At 52.2% G+C, this 20777-nt stretch overlaps 1 protein-coding gene across 1 annotated transcript in view; it reads left to right on the forward strand.

Annotated features, from left to right (window-relative positions):
- The window catches only part of ZNF423 (zinc finger protein 423), a 328168-nt gene that overhangs the window by 169112 nt on the left and 138279 nt on the right, over window positions 1-20777 (forward strand). The window lies entirely within an intron of this gene.

Genomic DNA, 20777 nt, shown 5'->3' on the forward strand with positions numbered 1-20777 from the left:
TTAGTGGCTCTTATCCCAGATCCCCGAATGGTGTGTGAGGATGTGGAAAATTGGGGATGCTCATGGGAAGGGCAAACTGGGAGTGGGAGGTATGGCCCACCAAGGCGGTGAGCCCTGCGGTTCACCAGGGGTCTTCCCAGCGGCCTCTGCTCTTGCTGCCACCGATCTGGAAACGACATGCAATGACACATTCATTGAGCGTTTCCCGTGTGCCCAGTGCTGGGCCAAAGCGGATTATCCTATTTAATCCTCACCACAACCAGAGGAGGCAGAAGGTGTTCTCTGTCCACTTTCCCCCTTGGTGAGGCTTAGAGAGGTTCGGTAACGGATCCGAGGTCACATAGCTGGTCAGCGGTGGAGCTGGGACGTGAACCCAGCTCTCTGGCTAGGGAGCCTTCCTGGACGCGCTCCTGGTGCGCCTGGAACCAGGCTCCCTGGGCCAGTGTGTCTGCTGGCCCAGCACTCCGAGAGAGCCTGGCATGGACAGAGTAAGTGTCAGTAAGTGTTCAGAGAATGAATGAATGAATGCAAGGAGTCTCCCAAGATGAACAGGAAGTGATCAATTTTTTTGGTCCGTTTGGGCAGGGAAGGAGAAACCCAGGGCGGCGGTGGCCAGGAAGGGGTGATACCCGTGTGTGCTTGGCTGGCCTAACTTCCTCCCAGAAGAACTTACAAGGCAGCCACTTGGCCGTGTGTTCCTAGAGGGAGGGTGTGCTTATTTGTGGGGGTTGGGTAGTCAGTAGGGAGATTTTGGGTGAGGTTTGGAGGTCCCTTGCGGGGAAAGGCACGCATACCGGTGCATGCACACACACCCCCACCCTCACCCTCCAGTGAGGAAAGAGATATTTACTTGCCGAGTTTTACCAGAGAAACATGCAAACCTTTCACTCCACCCCAGATCACACTGCTGATGCTGTACCTTTAAGAGCATGGAATCTTAGCTTATTATTTTATTAAATCTATTCATTTGTTCTGCTCTGGTCTGAATAAATAGGAGGCCTGTAACCACCCACCCCCAACCCTTCCTGTCCACTCCCAGTGTCTCCTTTGTTTTAATACCGTTTCTCCAGGGATTCAGTCTAAGGCTGGCTGGCTGAGCTCTGCCTCCATCCCTGCCATCCGCCTCCCCTACCCCTACATACCCTTGCTCTCTCCCTGGTTCCAAGAGGTTCTTTGAAAGGAAAGAATGACAAATGCGGGCTACGCTGAACACTGGACTAGTTGCATTCTGCCACAATGTGCGGACGCCCCAGGGACCTGGCTCTGCAGGGGTGGGCCCCTCTGGGCCCAGGTGGTCAAGCTAGTGGTCAAACTCATTAACCCCTCAGCTGCCAGCTGGAGCCTCCACCTGGTGGGGACCCTCCTTGAGTGACTCCCGGCGCCTTCTTTGCGATTAGCTCTGTCGTTCATTGGTTCGTTCATTCATTCATTCTCTCATTCAGGTGTTCATTCATACTACAGGTAGAAAGTGCCTCCTTTAGACCAAGCCCTGGGCTTAGCATTCCTTCCATCTGTCCATCCATCCATCCATCCATCCGTCTATCCATCCATCCATCCATCCTAGTCATTCATTTATTCATGCTACAGTTACCAATTGCCTGCTCTAGGACAAGACCTGAAATGTACCCTTTCATTCATTCATTCACACATTTATTCAATCATTAAGCAGATAGGTACTGGCAGGCACCTGGTGGGGGCTCCCAGGGATCCAGAAATTTGGGGCTTCTCAGAGTTGTCTCTGGGCAGCTCTAAGCCAGGAGTACCTGTAGGGAGACCCTCACAGAATAACCCAAGAATGACATTCTTGGGCAAAGATGAACAAGTGAAGTGCTGCTTCGATGCAGTGTGAATGGTGGAGGAGGAAATTCACAGCGTGTTCACAGCCCTGCACCCAGCACTGACTAACGACCTGGCTGAGACACTCATTCATCCATCGTTCGTTCATGGAACATTCAGCAAATGTCGATGACCTGCTCTGTGCCGGTGCTGACATGAGCTGGTAGCTAGCCCTGCTGGGGACAGTGGCCCCGGCAGGCTGTGGGCATAGCACCACCACCCTCAGGGATGCTGAGTTGGGGGCAGTGTCTCCCCTTCCCAGACGCCCTGCGGGGAGGATGTCGTGGGTGATGCATTGTGCAAAGGGTCCTGGGTGATTCATTGCTTTCCACAGGGTGGTCTTTCTCTGTTTATACCTCTACATTACGTCAGCCTTCTCAGCCTCCTCTGGGGTGTGTGTGCGTGTGTGTTTTGGGAGGGTTCCCATAATTCCACCTCTAACGTACTGACATTTTGTGAGGTTGGTGAGTCAGGCAGTCAGATCCTCCTAGCTCTGCTGGAGTCTACCTTGGGGCAATTCCCTCTCTCAGACCTCAGGTCCTCAGTATCCGCACATGCACAACGGGTGGCAGCTGGACACTCCCAGAGGTTTATTTCAGCCTCTGAGCCTCGGGTTCCTCATTTGTAAAATGTGTCTAGTGAAAGGATTATGTGTGGTTTAAATGCATTAATACACGCAAAACATTTATGCTTAATAATATAAGTAAACAAAAAAAGTGAACATGGCATATAGTAAGTGCTCAGTGAACATAGTTCATGATGATTTTCAAGTCTATTTATGACAATAGGCACAGTGTAGGGTAAGATGAGGGCTTGGTTACGGCATAAGGACGTGGTGGCCATTCAGGCTGAAAAAGCAGAGGTGGCGGCAGGGGGTAGGGGTGCCTAGGGAAGGGTCCGCGATGCCGAGAAGGGACCAGGGGACTGCATGCCCCAGTTGCGATGTCTGGGACTGCAGCTGCCTTGCCCCACGCTTGGAAGTCGAGTCAGGGGACTGCCCCTGGCCACAGCCGCCTCCGGGGGGGCGCCTGTCATGCCAGCCCAGCCACACGGGGCTCCTCCTTCACACTGTGGTCCCAGGCCAGGTGGCCACCTCCCCAGCTGCTGCCCCTGCACTCGGGGCCTTCCCCAGGCTACGTTAATCTCCTCCCAACCCAGGTGGGGCTGGAGCAGTCTCAGTCATCGAGGGTTGACAGCTCAGCAACAAAACCCACAATGGCAATTTTTCTGGAGGCTGAGACGTGAAAGGCCAGGGAAAATTGAAATTTTCTCTGCTGAGTCGCAGACTGGCTGAGTATAAAGGCTGAGTGGGGCCCGCAGAGTGGCTGCACTGCTGGCACCAGCACATCGGTGGGGAATCCTAGGGCTCTTCCCCCTCTTCGGGGCCCAGCCCGCCTCTTCTCCCCTGCCTGCCTCCGGCCAGGTGCTGTGCTGGGCACACCACGCCACCCCCCCCAGCACGCTCCCAGCCTGGAGCGGGGCGAGGGGCACACAGCGAGCTGCAGTCCTGTGCGAAGCGGAGGCCAGAGGAGGAGCCTCACAGTGGGGGCCTGAGGCACTTTCAGGGATGGGCAGCCCAATTTTAGATGGTTCATGCAATTTTTAAAAAGGTAATTATGTTTGTATTTTAATGGACATTACAAAACATGATACACACGATTTCATCAAGATAATTATTTGGGATTACACTCAGGTAGGTAGCCCTGTTAGGCCTAAAGCAGGTGAAAGGACAAAGTTGAGTGATAGTAATAAAAGTAAGTAAGTAGGGCTTCCCCGGTGGCGCAGTGGTTGAGAGTCCGCCTGCCGATGCAGGGGACACGGGTTCGTGCCCCGGTCCGGGAAGATCCCACATGCCGCGGAGCGGCTGGGCCCGTGAGCCATGGCCGCTGAGCCTGCGCGTCCGGAGCCTGTGCTCCGCGACGGGAGAGGCCACAACAGTGAGAGGCCCGCATACCGCAAAAAAAAAAAAAAAGGGAAAAGTAAGTAAGTAAATAAATAGGGCAAGTCTGGAAGGTGACCCGAGCGTGGCGAGTCACTGGATGGACTTGGCTTGCGAATCTGGCGCCACCACCTTAGGTAAGTGTCGTGGATGGGTTTCCTGAATGGAGAGCTTGAGGCCAGGACTTGGGTCCAGGTTCTACGATGGGGAGGTAGGTGCTCTAGGAAGCAGGAGTGAGGGACAGGGAGAGTGAGGCAGGGAAGGGAAAGGTCAGTATTGAGGAGGAGTGTCAAGGTCACGGCTGCGGACCCCTGGGCTCGATTCAGCTGGAACCTTCCTGTATGTGCCAGATGCCCTGCAGGCTCCAGTCCCCCTTCGGTTGAGGACCACCTTCTGGAGAGAGGCAGAGCCCTGGAGGCGAGAGCTTGAGGTGGGGCCTCAGGCCCCGGCGCTCAGACCGTCCACCGCAGCTGCGGCCGGACCGAGCGGCTGGGGGCTGTGCTGCACGTGCCTGGGGCGCCTGCCGAGGCAAAAGCCCCCCCGCTCTCCATCCCCAGTGTGTTCTATGCAATGGGACCAAGCTGTGACGGTCTTGTGGGATTGCCGAGAGGGCCCCTGACACGTCACAGGGCAAAAAGAGCGAGTATTCTGGGGGAGAGCTTCCATCCCCCCAGCTGTGGGAGGCTCCTCAGTTCTCCAGATGCTTGGGGGGATCCTTGAGCTGGTTCTCTGTGGATTCGACTGAGGTGAAAAACAGCGGATCCGGGCTTCGAGGTCAGACAGCATGCCTGCCTTGTCTGCAGAAGTCTGACCCTCCCAGCCCAAGCAGAGTGTCCCCCAAGACGTGTCTGGGCTGAAAATGAGGACTCGACCCTGACATCCTCCCGGGGTTCTTGATTGGGCATCCAGCCTGGGCTCTAAGGGAAGCTGGCTCCGGAGGTGGGGGGCGGGGATGTTCTTGCTTCTGAGCAGGTGTCACCCGCCCAGTTTCCTTCACTCCCATATGGTGATTCGCACACACAGTATCTCAGGGTGATTAAAAGCACAGCCTGTGAGGTCAGGTGACCCATATTCAAAGCCCAGCTCGGCCATTTCTGACCTGTAGGACCCTGGAAGTGTTAATTAACCTTTGTAAGCCTCAGTTTTCTCATCTGCAGAATGGGGGCTGGCAAGAATAACTCGTCAGACTGTTGTGAATATTAAATGAGACAACGTGTGACATGGAGCAAACAAGAAATGTCTAGCACATAATAAATGTCATTTATTATCCATATGTTATAGGCATGTATGTACATATTTAATATGAAATATAACATACTTATTAATCATCTTTCCATGTCTTTAAGATCTACGTTAGACGCTTCAAGTTCTAGGTTAGAAGCACCATGTGGTTTTCTCTGATACTGGGTTTTGTGAAAATTATAATACGAATCTGGTTATTTATTCACATTCTTTACCTTCATTGAATACTTCCTCTGTCCACACCTCCAGTAAGAAAGTCAGGATACAAGCTGCGTTCTGTAAATGAGCTGAGGAGAGCCCGGAGGCCAGGGGTTTTCCCAAGGTCACACAGCTGCTTGGGGCTGGAAGCAGCCCCAGAACCAAGGTGCTGGTCCAGCCCGCGGGGAGAGGCCCCGGCCCAGTGCCGTGGGTTTTGCTGTGTTCTGCTTGGGGCCAACCAGACCTAGAGGGGAGGCGGCAGCTCCTGTGTGGATGAGCTCTGATTCTTCCCGGGGCCTCTCTCCCTCGGGGAGCACTGAGACCTCCTGAATCTGTCTCAGGCCTCGCCCAGATGCCCTGCCTGTGACCTCCCCCTGCACCTGCCCTGATCGCTGTGAGCGCAGAGCTAAGCCAGGTCTCTGGGGACTGGGGGGCATGGCCTGAGGGGTGGAGGGCTGCTGAGCGGGGCCGGGTGTGGCAGCAGGCTCTTAGGACGGCTATTCCTGACCCTCAGCTCCCAGGCCCTACCTGGCACCGTCTCTCACGTCTTCTCCCTGGAGGAGCTGGGGCTGGAAAATCATTGCAGGGCAAAGCCCTGGAGAGACCACGCAGGCTTCAGCCTGCTGTTCCTGAGATTTCCAACTTCCACGCTCACTTCTACACTGGAGGTCCCAGGCTTTGGTCATTTGTATCCCTCTGCCATAATTTTTGCAGGATTTCCATATCACTGGTGCTATGATTTACCTAGTATTTTTCTTTAAGTCCTCTTTTTGTACTTTAATTTATTTACTTAATTCTGCCAATGGAAAATCAGTATCATTTGCTGTAAGTAGGCAGTGACCTTAAAAGTAAATTGAAAACAGACCCAAAGAAAAGCTCACGTTCAAGTTCTTCCAGCCAGAGCTTTGGCATTCTGAAAACCCTGAGCCTTGGGGTCTATTCTCTCTCTGTTGGAACGTTAGAGAGAAATTAAGGACGCGGCACCAGGTGGAGTCCTTCTCCTCTGCCTGACGGCTGAAAAGGGAATCAAAGGGGCACGAACTTTCTCACTTTGTGCGTCAGTGTTAGGCTGCCCCCTAAATCACCGTGGGTTCTAATGATGGTGCACGTCCCATGTTTGGGGGACGCGGGTCAGTGGAGAGCCTCCTCCTTCCTCAAAGCACGACTTGAGTGCCCCTGCCTCCCAGCATGTGGCACCTCCCTGCTCACACTTCCCTGAGCCTGCCCGGGAGGGAGCTGTCCGGGCCTCCCCCAAGGGAAAGCTCCCTAGAGCCCTGCAGATGAGTGTGAGCTGTGCTAGGCAGACCCCTTGGACGCATTGGACTGCTGTCTCCTTAGTTTGATGGCTTTCTGGAGAAATATGGGATCATTCCAGACTCTTTCCACTACCTGCTGTGAAACTCGGGGCCCTTGCCCTCTCTGAGTCTCAGGTGTCTGATCTGTAAAACGGGGAAAATGATGGTGGGCACCACGTAGGATGGAGGTGGGGATTTAATGAGGTCAAGCTTATGAGGCGCTTGGCACCGTGCCTGGCACTCACGGGGGCCTCTGTGGTTGGTGGCTGCAGGGTGGGACTGGGCCGTGGGCAGTGATACCAGTCTGAGGTTCAAAAAGTGGCTCAGTGTGACTATGTTTCAGACCTGAAAGAATGAGGGGGGACACAGGGGCTCCCCCAGGACTCAAAATAGACAGTGATGCCAAGTGCCACAGTGCAGGGTAAAAAGTGGCAGTGCCCCCAAGGTCAGGGAAGGGCACCAGTGGTGGCAGAAGGAGTCAGGGAAGGCTTCCTGGGGGCAGTGTCTTGAAGGAGGAGCCCCTGCTGATCAGGCCGGGCGTGCTGTGGTGGCAGTACGGGCCTCTGGACGTGTTGCTCACCTCCCTCCCCACAAAGGAGAAGGAATATCCTCTCCCTTTCAGAGCTTCAGCTCTGGATGCCGCATACTCTTTCCGCTGAAGTTGGCCGAGGAGATGCCTGAACACTTCTCAGAAAATTCGAGGACTTCCAGACTGCAACTCTGACATCTGCAGCTATAACGTAGGGAAGGGAAGAATGCTATCCAAATAAACTTAATCCTAATCAAAGGAGTATTTTCTTACAGAAAAGCTTCACCTATACTTGATAGTTTTAAATTGTTCTGCGTACCAATTAGAGGTTTAATTTTGCTGTTCCCTCCAGTGGCTGGAGGATGTATGTGGTTTGCGTTTAATCAGAGTTGGGTTTTTTTTTTTTTTTTGGCTGGTTCCAGGGAGGGGAGGAGATGAGGAGACTGTTTTGGGGTTTCCTTCTGGTCCTGCCAGGACCCGTGTCTAGGGTAGAGGTGCTGGGTGCCTCCGAGTTTGGGGTTCTTTGCTGGGGCAGCGTGGACGTCACCAGGGAGTGAACCAGAGTCCCCTCGTGCCCACCTGAGGGCAGCTGGGATGTTCTGCCACCACATTCCTGCCTGGAGAACCCAACGCCGAATTAAATGTATGGATTATCCAAAAATTTCTGCAGCAATAAGGTGAGTTATTATTGATTCACAGAGCACGACAAAACATCGCTGCATGAATTAGCAAACAGCTGTTTCTAATTTGAGTTTAGAAGGGTACACAGAGGAACTTGTTTCTCTGTTCACTCCTTTCATTTATAATGAATTTTAATCACCGCTACAGGTGAGAAAAATGTAGAAACAAGCTTGTATCTTGTGGAAGAAACAAAGGAGAGACAGATGCTAACAGATTTCCAGTCTGTGATAAAAAGGATGTTTTGGTACACTTTACATGTAATTAGAGCGCAGCTGTTTCCAGTCCCAGGTCCACGAACACGGCCGAATGTGGGCTCTGCCGATCTCCAAAGGGAGGAAAGAAAAACAGTGATTCAACCCTGAAAGCATCTTGCTTTCTCTCGAGTCGAGCAGAGAGCCCTTTGCTCCAGCCCTTGGTGGTGTCATTTCGTGAAAGCTCATGGAGGTGACTTCGGAGACTCTCTGCAGCCGCGACGGTGGGAGGCTGGTGGGGTGAGGTTGGGGAGTGCAGGGGGCCCGGCCAGGGGGCTGATGGAAAAGCCTTCCAGAGCCCCTCTGCTAGTAACAAGAGCCCCATCTTTGGGGCTCATGGGGGAATATTGGGGCCCTTCTTCCCTGGCAGGAGCCTATCGTGACACTCCACCTTAGCTAGTTTGATCACCGCCAGCTCTCGGGCGAGTTGACGAGTGCTCTATTTTTTTTTTCCTGGTGTGTTTAATTTCTGCAATAAAACTCAAGCTCAATTGCATTTTCAGTATCAGTGCTAGGTAAATTTGTCTAAGGAATGGAGTAGCCGGGCAGGCTGTGTGTTCTGTGGGGTCAGAGGCTTCAAGGGGAAAGGCAGATGTCCCCTTCCTGTCCTGGGCGTCCAGCAGCCCTTTGGGATGGCAGCCTAGTGGGTGAGGGGCAGGGGTGCTCTGGGAGTCAGGCCTCATCCCCCACGCCCTCCACCGTGAGCCTGGAGACCCGGGTCCAAGCGCCAGCGAGGCCGCTGGTGCCTGAGTTTTCTGTCTATACGATGAGGGGGCTGGGCTGGGGGCTCTTGTAGGCTTCTTTCCTCTCTGATGTCCTGGGATTGTAAATGGCAAGGGCCCGATGGGCCTTTATGCAGGTTGAGTGTCTTTTGCTTAGAAAATCGTCTTCTGTAGGGGGGTAACTGCTTGTCCTTAACTTAGACCTTCCTGGTTGTTAATCAGAACTCAGGGAGGTGGGACCCCTCACTGTCTTGTGCCCATTCAAACCATCACGGCCATTGCCTGCCTCTCTTGCCTGTCTCTCTCTCCCTTTCTCTGCCCTGTGACCTTATGTTGAGCTGGGAGCCAGTAGCCAGTGACTATTTTTATCTAATAGAGCATTTCTCATATATAACCTGTTACAAATATTCACTTATTTCATCTGCATAGCAACTCTATAATTGGGACTATTATTATTATTCCCATTTTACAGATGAGGAAACGGAGGCAGGTTTCTTCTTCTGTACAACTGAGGAGGTTCATTAACTTGACGGAGCTGGGAGTCTAAGGCTCCTTAGTCCAGCTGCTGGACTCGGCTGCCAAGCAAACACAAGTGCCTTTGGGGCCCAGGACGCCTCATAGTGAGGAAGGGGGCCCTGTCGGTCTGGACAGACAGGAGAGTGAGCACCCGGTTCTAACGGGGAGCGGCAGCTCTGGTCTGTCATGGCTGCACCAAATGCAGGTCCTGTGTCTCCAGGTCTTTGCCTTCTCCTTCCAGAAAACTCAGAAGTGGATGTTTTAAAAAACATTGAGTGTTCTTGATTTCTAAATGTTGGCATTTTTACAAAATAACTGATAACTGGGTGGTCCCCAGACCATCTGGTGAGAGGACAGTCATGGTGATCTCTGTCCCCCTGCTCAGGTCATCATCTCTCTCAGTCCCGCTGGGAGTCCAGTCCCAGCTTTTTCATTTACCATCTGCTCTGTGACGTCGGGGTTTGATCTAACCTCTCTGTTCCGTTTCCTCATCCGTGGGGTTGACCACGCAGCTTATTGTGTAAACCCAGATCCTTTGAGTGTGAAAGAGGGACACAGGCTGGGTGGGATGCTGGGTTCCATCCCAGGATCCCTGGGTGTGTGGCGCCCTGCTTGCTTGTAATATGGAAATAACAACCACCACCACTACCTCAACCATGAGGAGTTGCTCCAACGTCAAAGGGATAATGGGTGTGAAAATGCTGTGTAAAATTTTAAATGCCATACAGTTGATGGGATTTACAATTAATGAAAATAGTACAAGTTCCACTAGTAACCTCCTTCATTTATTGAATGCTTAGCAGCATATACACATGACCCATTTTGTAAGGTAGACACTCTTATTATCCCCATCCTATGGTTGAGGAAATGGGGGCTCAGAGAGGTGCAGTGACTTGACAACCGTCACACAGCCAATGAGTGGCAGCTCAGTCTAAGTGAGCCCATACTCTCAAAATACGGTTCTGCTGTCTCCCAGTGGCTGATGTCTCCTTGAGACTGATGGAGTCTCTTCAAAATAATGCTGATGGTTTTGGTTCCCCGGAAGGTTTATTAAGGGCCCGGATGGCAGTCGTTGGCTGTCAGGTGGCATTTAGCAGCCCCTAGAGACAGCTAGAAAAAGGCATGCCGGGCCATGGCTTTCAGTCTGTTGGGAGGTCTGTGGGCCCTCAAGGATATGTGCCAAGTGTCCCTTAGAGGTGGGTCAAAGAATAGGACCCCACCCTTTACCCACCAGGGCCAGCTCCTCCTCTCAGTTTGGGGCCACTGACCTCTGCATGCCAGCCTCCACCCTCATGCTGCCTGTTGACCCGTGAGCACCACCCGCGCCCAACCTGCTTAATTTTGATTCCCAAACTGAAAGAATGATCCCTGCTTTCCCTGTCTGTGGCCTCACTGGTGATGATGAGATCATAGCTGCAAAGGCACTCTAAGCTCCCTGGAGCAGGGAAGGGTGAATACAAATCGCTGTTATTTTTACTGAAAGCATAATTCTAATTCAAGATTTTAGGTGGAGCCATGTCAGCTCCTGGTGTCCTTTAGGAGGCTCCTTGGCCTGCCTCTGAGGAAAGACCCCCCAGCTGCCTTTTCCCCTTTCTTCTCAGGGTGGACTCTTGATTTCTCAGGGGCTGGGCCTCCAACCTTTACACCATACCCTCAAATGTCCCTTTAGGGAAATCAAATATCTACATGCACAACTGACTACTGCTTACATGAAAGGATTTTCCCCCTCCTTTTAAAGTGCTTCCCTGGTGGCGCAGTGGTTGAGAGTCCGCCTGCCGATGCAGGGGACACGGGTTCGTGCCCCGGTCCAGGAAGATCCCATATGCCACGGAGCGGCTGGGCCCGTGAGCCATGGCCTCTGAGCCTGCACGTCCGGAGCCTGTGCTCCGCAACGGGAGAGGCCACAACAGTGAGAGGCCCGCGTACTGCAAAAAATAATAATAACAAAAATAAAGTGCTTCAAAGTGGCAAAGCATTGGTTTAGGGTTGAAACTTGAGATGGTAACTAATTGACAGAGAGGTTGGGCAGACAAGAGCAGAGAAACCTAAGAATGCTAGGTACCTTCTGCAACCCTCAGAGGTCCAGGCATGTAGAGCAGACTCAACAAACATGCGCCGAGGGAAAGAACACAAACCGGGAGATGTCCAGCAGGAAGCTGGGATACCTACTATCTGGCATTCCTCATTCCTGTACCCAGGGAAGCCATCACTAGTTGATCACAGACTCTTAGAGCTACAAAGCCTCTTAGAGACCAATTCATCAGATTCCCGCTCTCAAGAGTTGGGAAAATGGAAGAACAAGAGGGGATGGGTGTACTTGCCTCTACATACATCCCTATGCTTATTCAGTGCCAGAATCTGACCCTAGTCCAGTAGTGATCTCATCCACTGTGGCTCATGGTACCACCCTCTGGGCTCAAAGTTCTACTCTCTGGCTTTGCCCTCTGAATTATCTTTTTTTTTTTTCCTTTTTTAAATGGAAATTATCAATGTTTGCAGCTGAGTAATTTTATTAGCCTATTTCCTGCCTGTAGAATTTGGGGGGCTTCCTCAGCCTTCTTCCATCTCCTTTTTGGTCCAAGCTGGCAGTGTTTCTGCTGGTATAAACTTTTCAAGAAGCTTGTGGGTCTCCTGTGTATGTCATGGGGGATCTATACCGTTAGACAAGAGGTCCCTACATAGATTTTTTTCTAGATAATCTGATCTCTACTTTTGGCTTCTTCTGGGATGGCTCCAGGGCAATGCCCCCAAATTTCCTAGATGCTCTCTGGTTTGACATAGAGGATATGTGAGTCACATTCTTAATATCTTCAAAGAGTCTTTTGTGTGACTGAGTGTTCCAACCTTTCGATTCTTCTGAGATATTAGCAAAATGTATAGTCACACTCTCAGTCTTCTCCCTAGAGTGTGATTTGCTGATAGTGAATCTCTTAATTATAATGTCTTTTGCAATTTGGTTAGGCTGAGAATTTCCAAAATCATCAATTCCTGGTTCTTTTTGCTTAACAGTTCTTCTCTCAATCCATCTCTTTCCTCTCCACTACAAGCAGCAAGAAGAAAACAGGCCATACCTTCAATATGTTGCTGGGAAATCCCCTCAGCTAAATATCCACTTTTATCTATCACTAGTCCTGTTTTCCACATAACTGTGGGACATGATTCCCTAAAGCTTCCTGGCACTGTATAACAAGTATCCCTTTCTTCCAGTTTCCAATATCAAGTTCCTCATCTTCTAAGCCCTCGCCATCAGTGCCTTTAATGTTCATGTTTCTCTTATCCGTTTGTTCATGATGATTTAGGTATTTTTTATGGTGACTTAGGTTTTCTCAAATGTACTCCTTACTTCCTTTTGAGTCTTCACTAACAGAGGCAGTTTTTCTATGAATAATCTTTTAAAGGTAATATAGATTTTTTCTACCACACTCTTGAAAATTCTTCTAGTCACTGCCCACTGCCCAATTCCAAAGCCACTTCCGCACTTTTCAGGTATTTGTAATAGCATCACCCCTCTCCTGGTACCAATATCTGTATTCGTTTCCTATTGCTGCTGTAACAAATTATCATGGACTTAACCGGCTTAAAACAAGAACAAATTATTATATTATAATTCTGTAAATCAGAAGTCTGACATGGATCTCACTGGGCTAAAACCGCAGGGCTGTGCTCCTTTCTGAAGGCTCTGGAGAGAATCTGTTTTCATGCCTTTCCCATTTTTAGATTCTGCCCACATTCCTTGGCTTGTGGCCCCCTTCCATCTTCGAAGCCAGCAATTGTATCACTCTGACTTCCTCTTTTGCCTCTCTCATCTGCATTAAGGAGCCTTGTGATTACATTGGGCTCTCCCAGGTAATTTAGTATAATCTCTTTATCCGAAGGTCATCTAATTGGCATCCTTAGTTCTATCTGCAACCTTAATTGACCTTTGCCATGTAATGTAACATATTCCTAGGTTCTAGGGATTAGGATATGAACATCTTGTTGTGGGGTGGGGCATTACCTTGCCTACCACAACCTCTGCACAGATTATTTAAGCATCCTGCTCTGCCTGCCACCAAGTGAGGCAAGAGACCAGCTACATTCATTGGTGCTTGGCATCAGAGCCAGCCTCGGGTAATCCAGCTTTACCTCGGGTAAAGCCAGCCACCGACTCTGCCCACTTTGGGACATGCCTTTGTCTTTGTGGCGGGTGGGGTCATAAAGTATGAGGACCTCTTCTTGGCTGTCTTTGAGTTGTAGGGGTTGGCACTGAGCAGCTTCTGCAGTGGGGCAGGCCCTGAACCGGCTCTCAGGGCCTGGAGAGGCAGTGTAGTCTAGTGGTTAGTGAGTGGATTTGGGGTGGGGGTAGTGGTACATTTGCCACTTGCTAACTCCACGTGCTCAGAAAGTTGCTTTCCTTCTTGGAGCCTCAGTTTGCACGGTTAGAAAGAAGGGGATGTAACAGCACCTACCTCGTAACGATATTGTGAGAATCAAACGAGAAAATGCTGGCAAAGGATCTGGTTTATAGAGAATGTTCCATAAATAGTAACTACTGTGGTTTTTATGAGTTTAGTTCTGGATCTGTCTGCTCCTGCTCTGTGGCCTCTGTTTCCCTGTCTGTGTTAAATAAGATGAGTGATGGCCCGTTAACTTCCTCTTGCCTCCCCGCCCCCTTGCACCGATCCTACATGTGTGCATATAACTGAGTTGCGGAGTATTCTGGGATGGATGGCCAGCTTTGTCACCTGGTAGGAGGTAAGGACCAGGGCAGGCACTCTTGTCGCCTTCTTGTCGGTGGGGCCCCCTGGGCCTAGTTTGAGTCTGGATGAGTCCCTGGTAGGCATGGAGACAGTGAGGATGCCCCACCCAGCTGGGAGCTCTGGCCTGGCAGCCTCCGTCTCCTACTGGGCCTTCATACCGTGGGATCCAGGACACCACTCTGGTCCAGGGGTTAACTGTGCTGGGCCTCTCAGGAAGCTCACACCACAGTTTACTGGAAGCAGCCCCAGGAAAAGGCCTCAGAGATTGCCCAGTCCAGCCATGTCACAGAGGCAGAAGCACTCCCACCCTCCCAGCAACAGAGTGGCCTCTGGGACCGAGTTCGTCACAGATCCAGGCTCCCCACAGATCCCCCTGCTGCACCAGGTTTACAGGAGCGCAGGGAGACAGATGGGTAGAGATTTGAAGTTTCCTAAGAAGAGATCAGCAATTCACCCAGATGTTGCTCCAGCTGAATTTGCATCGTTTCATGTCTGGAAGCCACCTGTCTGGTTCTGGCTGCCTCTGTGGGAAGTGCAGTCAGTGGTGTGTCCTGAAGCACATTCATGTCTTGCAGCTTTTGTCACCTCGGGCTCCGGGGAGCATTGATCTGCCCTCCCAGGATGCCCGGGCTGCTTTGTGCCCACTTTGGGTGGACCTCACCATCAGCAGAGTTGGACCTGCTGACCCTTATCCCTGGCTGGAGACCCCTCTCTAGACTACAACACAGCTCCACAGTACCTGTCAAATGCTGTTGTCTCTGCTTGAACAACAGGATTTTGGTGATCCTGCCCTAAAGCCTCCTTTTCAGAGGGGATGCACAGTTCCCTTCTTGGAAGAGAAAACCTGATGGTTAAAAGCTTCTTCTCTAGCACTGGGAATCAGGAGACCTCCTCCTCCAATTTGCTTCCCGCTCTTTGAACATTCCACTTGTGCACTCCTCTGCTCGTGGCAGACATTACCAATTGATTTCAGCACTCATTTCTTCTGAGCCCAGATAGGGCCTCAGAATCCTCCTGAACACAGTATTCGAGGTGACCACTAACAATTTACCGTCCCTGGAAGTTTTCTTCTCTCTCTGGGCCTCAGCTTCTTCCTCTATATCAAGCGGGATTGGCGTAGATGGTTCCTGAGTCTGGGGTCGGACCACAGTTATTCCCATTCCTGGAATTTCCAACGGGGACAGAGGGGAGGCTCTACCTGGAGCCCCGTAGAGCTTTGTCTTGTGGGGAGGGAACTTGCCTCCATAGCAATTTTCATTTTCCCATGGAATTGGGTGAATAGCAAGGAGACCTTCTGGGGCTTCGTGAGGAATCGTCGAGCCTTTTTGTGGCTATTGTGGAAACAATCTGGATGATTGGAATATTGTCCAAAATGACTTTTATATTCATCCAGAGGGGACTCTTGAGGCTCAAATTCCAACTTCCCATATTACGTGGGGGCAGCCGAGGGCCAGGTCTCCTGCTGGACTCTCTGTCCAGTGCTCTTTCCTCTGCCCCAGCGTGTCTCCCCCAGGCCCCTCGCTTGTCCCAAGTCTGCCTGCTGTGCACGGTCTGGACTCTCCATGGGGCAGCGCCCAGGTGGGGTGCACTCGAGTGCACAGGACCCCACACTGGGGGCACTTGTGGACTTGGAAACTTCACTCCTGGGACCGCTCAGCTTTTGTCCCCTCTGGAGGCTGGTGGTCATTTTTATTCACTTGAATGGACCTGCCCATCCCAGGGATGTCCTAGAAACCTGGAGCTGCCTGGGCATTGGCTGTTTACACCTTCCCCCTCACTGTTCTTTTCAGAGCCGTTTATTCCTCTAGCACAACTTCAGTGACAGAGGGCTCCCTCCCTCCTCAGCCTGTGCCCCTCGCTGCAGGAAGGTCCCCCTTTCCGCTCACTCCTCTGGGCCTGTGGGCTAGCTACTCTCTCTCCTGCATCCAGGTACTTCCTCGGCAGCCCCGAGCTGGATTCTCTGTGACTGGAGGAGCGTGGAGCTGAGGGTCCCAGCCGTCCTGGGTGGTGGCCACTCTGCTCTGCCCAGACAAGGTGTGTCTGAGGCCACGTTGTCATGGCTGTGGCCTCAGCCTGTGGAATTCACCAAGTGTGGCCATGTGAGCTTGGGGTCCATCTGACTCTTTCTGCCACTGATGTATCCCGAAGCCCAGTTAATGTTCTTTTTTCTATATAATTGAGTTTTTATCGAAATTCCTCCCCTCTTTTATGCTTATTTCATTCTCTTCCTGCAGCAGACTGCAAAAGCCCCATATAACCCACTTCCTATCAGACCTTTTTTCAGGATTAGTCCTTTGTTTTTTTTTTTTTTTTTTTTTGCGGTACGCGGGCCTCTCACTGCTGTGGCCTCTCCCGTTGAGGAGCACAGGCTCCGGACGCGCAGGCTCAGCGGCCATGGCTCACGGGCCCAGCCGCTCCGCGGCATGTGGGATCTTCCCAAACCTGGGCACGAACCCGTGTCCCCTGCATCAGCAGGCGGACTCTCAACCACTGCGCCACCAGGGAAGCCCCAGGATTAATCCTTTTGAAATGACTTTAATTTCCTTTTTGAAAGTGATTTTTCTATTTATTTTGTTATATTTCTTTGTACTCATTCTAGCGGGAGGGGGAGGCCAAGGATCTGGCATTAGTCACTGGGTTTCCCTCTTGATATTCTCATGTGACAGTGGCCCCTCCCAAAGGAGAGAGGCAGGGTAGCATGGTGGGTGAAAGCACCGACTCAGAACCAACTAACTGGGTTTGAATCCTGGCTCTCCTGCCTGCAAGCTGTGTGGCTTTAGGCGAGTTACTCAGCCTCTCTGTGCCTCAGTTTTCTCACCTGATCAGGGAAATATTAAATAATAATAATAGTGCCTATCTCATTGGGCTCTTGAGAGGACTGAATGAGTTAACACATGTAAAGCTTTTAAAAGAGTGCCTGGCACATAGTAGACTCTATCAAAGCATTCACTTGGACATGAAAAGGTGGTTGGTCGAGCTGGACTTTCCTTGAAACTACCTTCTCCCTGAGTTCTGAAACATTCAAGTTGAAGGGGACCTTGGGGTTGCCTTCATCCTGTTTCTGCACCCCTTCCCTTTCTGCACATCTGCTTGAGGGTGTGTGCTGCACCGGCTGCACTGTGTGATGTCTAACAGTCAGCATGAGGGGAGTGTTGCCGCTGTAAGAAAAGGACCCCCCCCTTCATCTGCCGACCTCCCTGCCCATCCATCCTGAGTGTGCTGGCCCCAGTCATCTCTCCAGTCTGCTCCTGGAAGAGTAAGCTAAGTGCCCCCCAAACAAAATGCATTTGGAGGGGATGGGGCGACAGTAGTCAAGGTTAAACGTTGTTAAGGTAAAAGGCTTTAAACAGGGCAATCTGAGTTGGGTCTTTATTTGTCAACATGCCCATTTCCCCTGATTGGATCTTTTCAGTTTAAGGAGCCTTATTTTCGTTTCAATTCAGATGATTATAATCTCAGCAGTTGCTCAGTTTGTTGTTCCCAGAATAATGTGCTTTGCTTTAGTTTTGAGACTTGTTTGCAGAAAAATAAAGCCAACCAGGCAGCCCCGCAATGAACCTCGGGGACTGTGGTGCTGGGCAGGTGGCTTCTTCTTCTCAAAGACTGGGTGGGGTTGCAGGTGGAGCAGGGTGAGAGTAGACCCCGCAATCCTGGTCAGACACCACTGGGGCCTCCGGCTGTGTGACTCAGGGCAAGTTACTCACCTCGCCGAGCCTCAGCTTCCTCATCTCAAAAATGGGATGTTACCAATGGGAGGATGAAAAGAGATTAATTGTGGTAATAGAAGCACTTAGCACAGTGCAGGCACTTGGGACGTGCTCACTAGATGTAGCTGCTAATTTTATTAGCACTGGTGGTACTCATTTGTGCTAATTATTATTACTGGCCAGATAGTGCTTTTGTTTGTCAGTTTTATTGAAGTATAATTTGCATACCATAACATTCATTTGTTTTAAGTGAGCAATTCAGTGACTTTTAAGTAAATTCACAGAGCTGTACAGTCCTCCCCGCAATCCAGCTTTCAGGCGTTTCCATGATCTCAGAAGGATGCCTCTTGCCCATCTGCAGTCAATCCTTCTCCCTCCTCTGGCCTCAGGCAATCACTAATCTGCTTTCTGTCTCTACAGATGTGCCTGGTCTGGACAGTTCATGTAAATGGAATAAGAGTGCTTCTTCACATTACGTGTTCTCATCCACCCCTCACAACACGTCCCTGTTTGCAGATGTGTGAGCTGACTCTGAGAGTTTAGAGGAACGCTTGTGGGGTGGACAGATGAATGGAGGAGCAGGGTTCAAGTGCACGTGTCTGCTCTCATCCTCAGACAACGTGAATGAAAGACGTGTCCGGGCTTGGTCTTTCTGGCAAGGCATCTTCCTTGCCCCCCTCACCCATGAACTGGCCTGTCTTCCATTTGTCGGCCCTGCGAGCTCCAGCCAGCCTCAGTACCTCCCGGGCCTCGGGGGCCCCTCCCTGCAATGCAGACGATGGGCCATTCTGGTGGTCCTGTCAGGGCTCAAAGGAGAGCCGGCCCCTGACGGCATGGGAGCTTGACACGGGGGTCCCTCTCCTGGTCTCACCTACTCAGGTGTAGTCTGGTACGACTGACCTGTGTCAAGGGGCCTGACTGTGGACAGGCCTGGTGCTGTCCTTCCCTGGGGGACGTCACTGTGGTTGTGCCTCAGTTTCCTCGTCCGTACAGTGGGAGGGGCCCTGGTTCCCGCCTCCCTCGTGGCTAGAACAGCCCTTAGCAGAGGTACACAGGAAGGGCTCTGTGGCAGCTTGCGTGAGTCTGAGCTAAGACATCAAAATAATAAAAAGCTGGTGGAGCCCGGCCAGGGGGTGGGGGCCGAGCACATCCCTCAGCTGCCCCAGCTCCAGCCATCTCCTCCCTTGGGTACCTTTGTCTGCGCCCCGCGTAGCCCAGCTGGCAAGAGCTGGGAATTACCCGGCAGGGGCCGGGGCGCCTCCCGCCGCATCTCATCTGAGGAGCTGGCAGCCCCGCGTCCTTCCCATCCGAAGGCCCTGTAATGTGAGGCTCCCAGGGGAGCGGGCGCCCTCACTTTGGGAGGCACCCTGCTCTGGGTTGGGTGACTGGGCTTCAGAGGCAGGGAGGCTGCTGGGAGATGCAGGACTCTGGGCCGGGAGCTTTGGAGAGCGGCATCCTTCCAGGCAGAGCTCTGCCAGCGGTGCCAGCTGGGGTCAGGCAGATCTTCACACGGTCGGGGCCAGAGGCCCCGGGCGGGCACCAGGGTGGTGCGTGGACCCTAGGAGCAGGCTCTGAGTGACCCCGAAAGACCCTTTAGCCGGCCTTGCTTGTCTCTCCAAGTCTTGGGGTTGGCAGCTGGGAGAGCCTGGGGGTATGGGGCCCCCGGGCTGAGCCGTGCCTCCGTGATGGTGTGTGTGTCTGTGTCTGCAGGTGAGTGTGCATGTATGTTCAAGCTTGTGTGTGCATGTGGGAGTGATTGCAGGGGAATGGATATGTTTGTGTGTGTGTGAGAGTATGTGACTGTGTGTGATTGTGTGTGGGTAAGAGTGTGTATGACTGCATGTGTGTGAGTGTGTGTTGGTGTGTTGGAGTTCACATGTGAGTTGTGGGAGTGGCGTGTGACCTGTGTGTGTGAGTGTGTTTATGCGTGCAGGTGTGTGTGCCGGTGCCTGCCCAACCTCGGAATGTGGTCCCCCTGCCTTTCCCTTCTAGAGGGTCTGGGCTGCCTCTGGCCAAGAATTTCTGGGTTCCACCTGTGAGGCTTTTCTGAAGACTAAGCTGGCTTGGCTGGGGGCCGGGGAGGCGGGGGCCGTGGTCTGTTTCCTTGGGGGTTAGAAGAGCAAGGTCAGTGCAGTCGAGTCTGAGCTTTTGTTTGTCTCTCCCCTGCCCGTAGCAGCCTGCGGTCCGTTTCATTCATTATTAAGTCTTAAATCCACCCAACGCGAAACTTGAGCCATGGAATTCACTCCCTGCTCAGGCTGGCTCGGTTCAACCCCCGCCGTGTCTTGGGAAACTTCACTGGTTTAATTTGCTGTGTCCGGTTTGCCTTTGTTTTTTCCAGAAATGGCCAACCCCTAGTGCGGGGGTGGCCCCTGTCCCTGGGGAGGGCGGGCCACATAGGGTGTCTGTGCAGGCCCCGTCCGCACACGCCACAGGGGATTTAAGGGCCCACTAGGCTCTGAGATCTGTGGCTATCTGGGTCCTGGCCCCATCTCTGATCACCACACCGTCAGGCCATCACCCAGGGTCCTGAGCGAACTTGGGGCAAATCCAGGGGTGGAGGGGGAACAAAGAAAACGACCGCCCTTGGGATGGTTTGGGCTGGGAACCCTGCAGCCCCTTCTCAAGTGCCCCTCGTTTACGCCCGTGTGTGCTCTCGGGGCTGATACCGTGTGCCTGTAACTTCCGCCTCATATGTCTGTGGGCACCTGAAGCAGCAGTTCCAGCTTTATCAGTCCCCCCTTCCCCGCGGAATGTGGTGTGGCCGAATTCATTAAAATGCATTTTATTTTCTTGCAGAGTTTTGCTTACGTCCCATTGCACCAGTGGGATTTCCCCCACAGACTAGGGGTTGGAGGGGGAGTCAACCCCCGTGTCTTGATTGAGTGATGGGACTTACCTCCTTTGGGCCTGTGGGACTGATGGTCTCTGAGGACATTTCAGGTGACTTTTTTCCCAGGCTGCATCCCCCCCACCCCCCATCAGGGAGGTGACTGAGACCTCACCTCCTGTTGGGGGGCTGGGTGCTGCATCCAGCGAGGTCCAGGAAGGTGTTGCCCAGGGGAGAGGCACGTCCCCTGCTCATCCTGCCACCCTTCTTCCACCCCCTCTGCAGACTGGAA

The sequence above is a fragment of the Stenella coeruleoalba genome (genome assembly GCF_951394435.1).
Source record: "Stenella coeruleoalba genome assembly, chromosome: 20".
Lineage (NCBI taxonomy): Eukaryota > Metazoa > Chordata > Mammalia > Artiodactyla > Delphinidae > Stenella > Stenella coeruleoalba.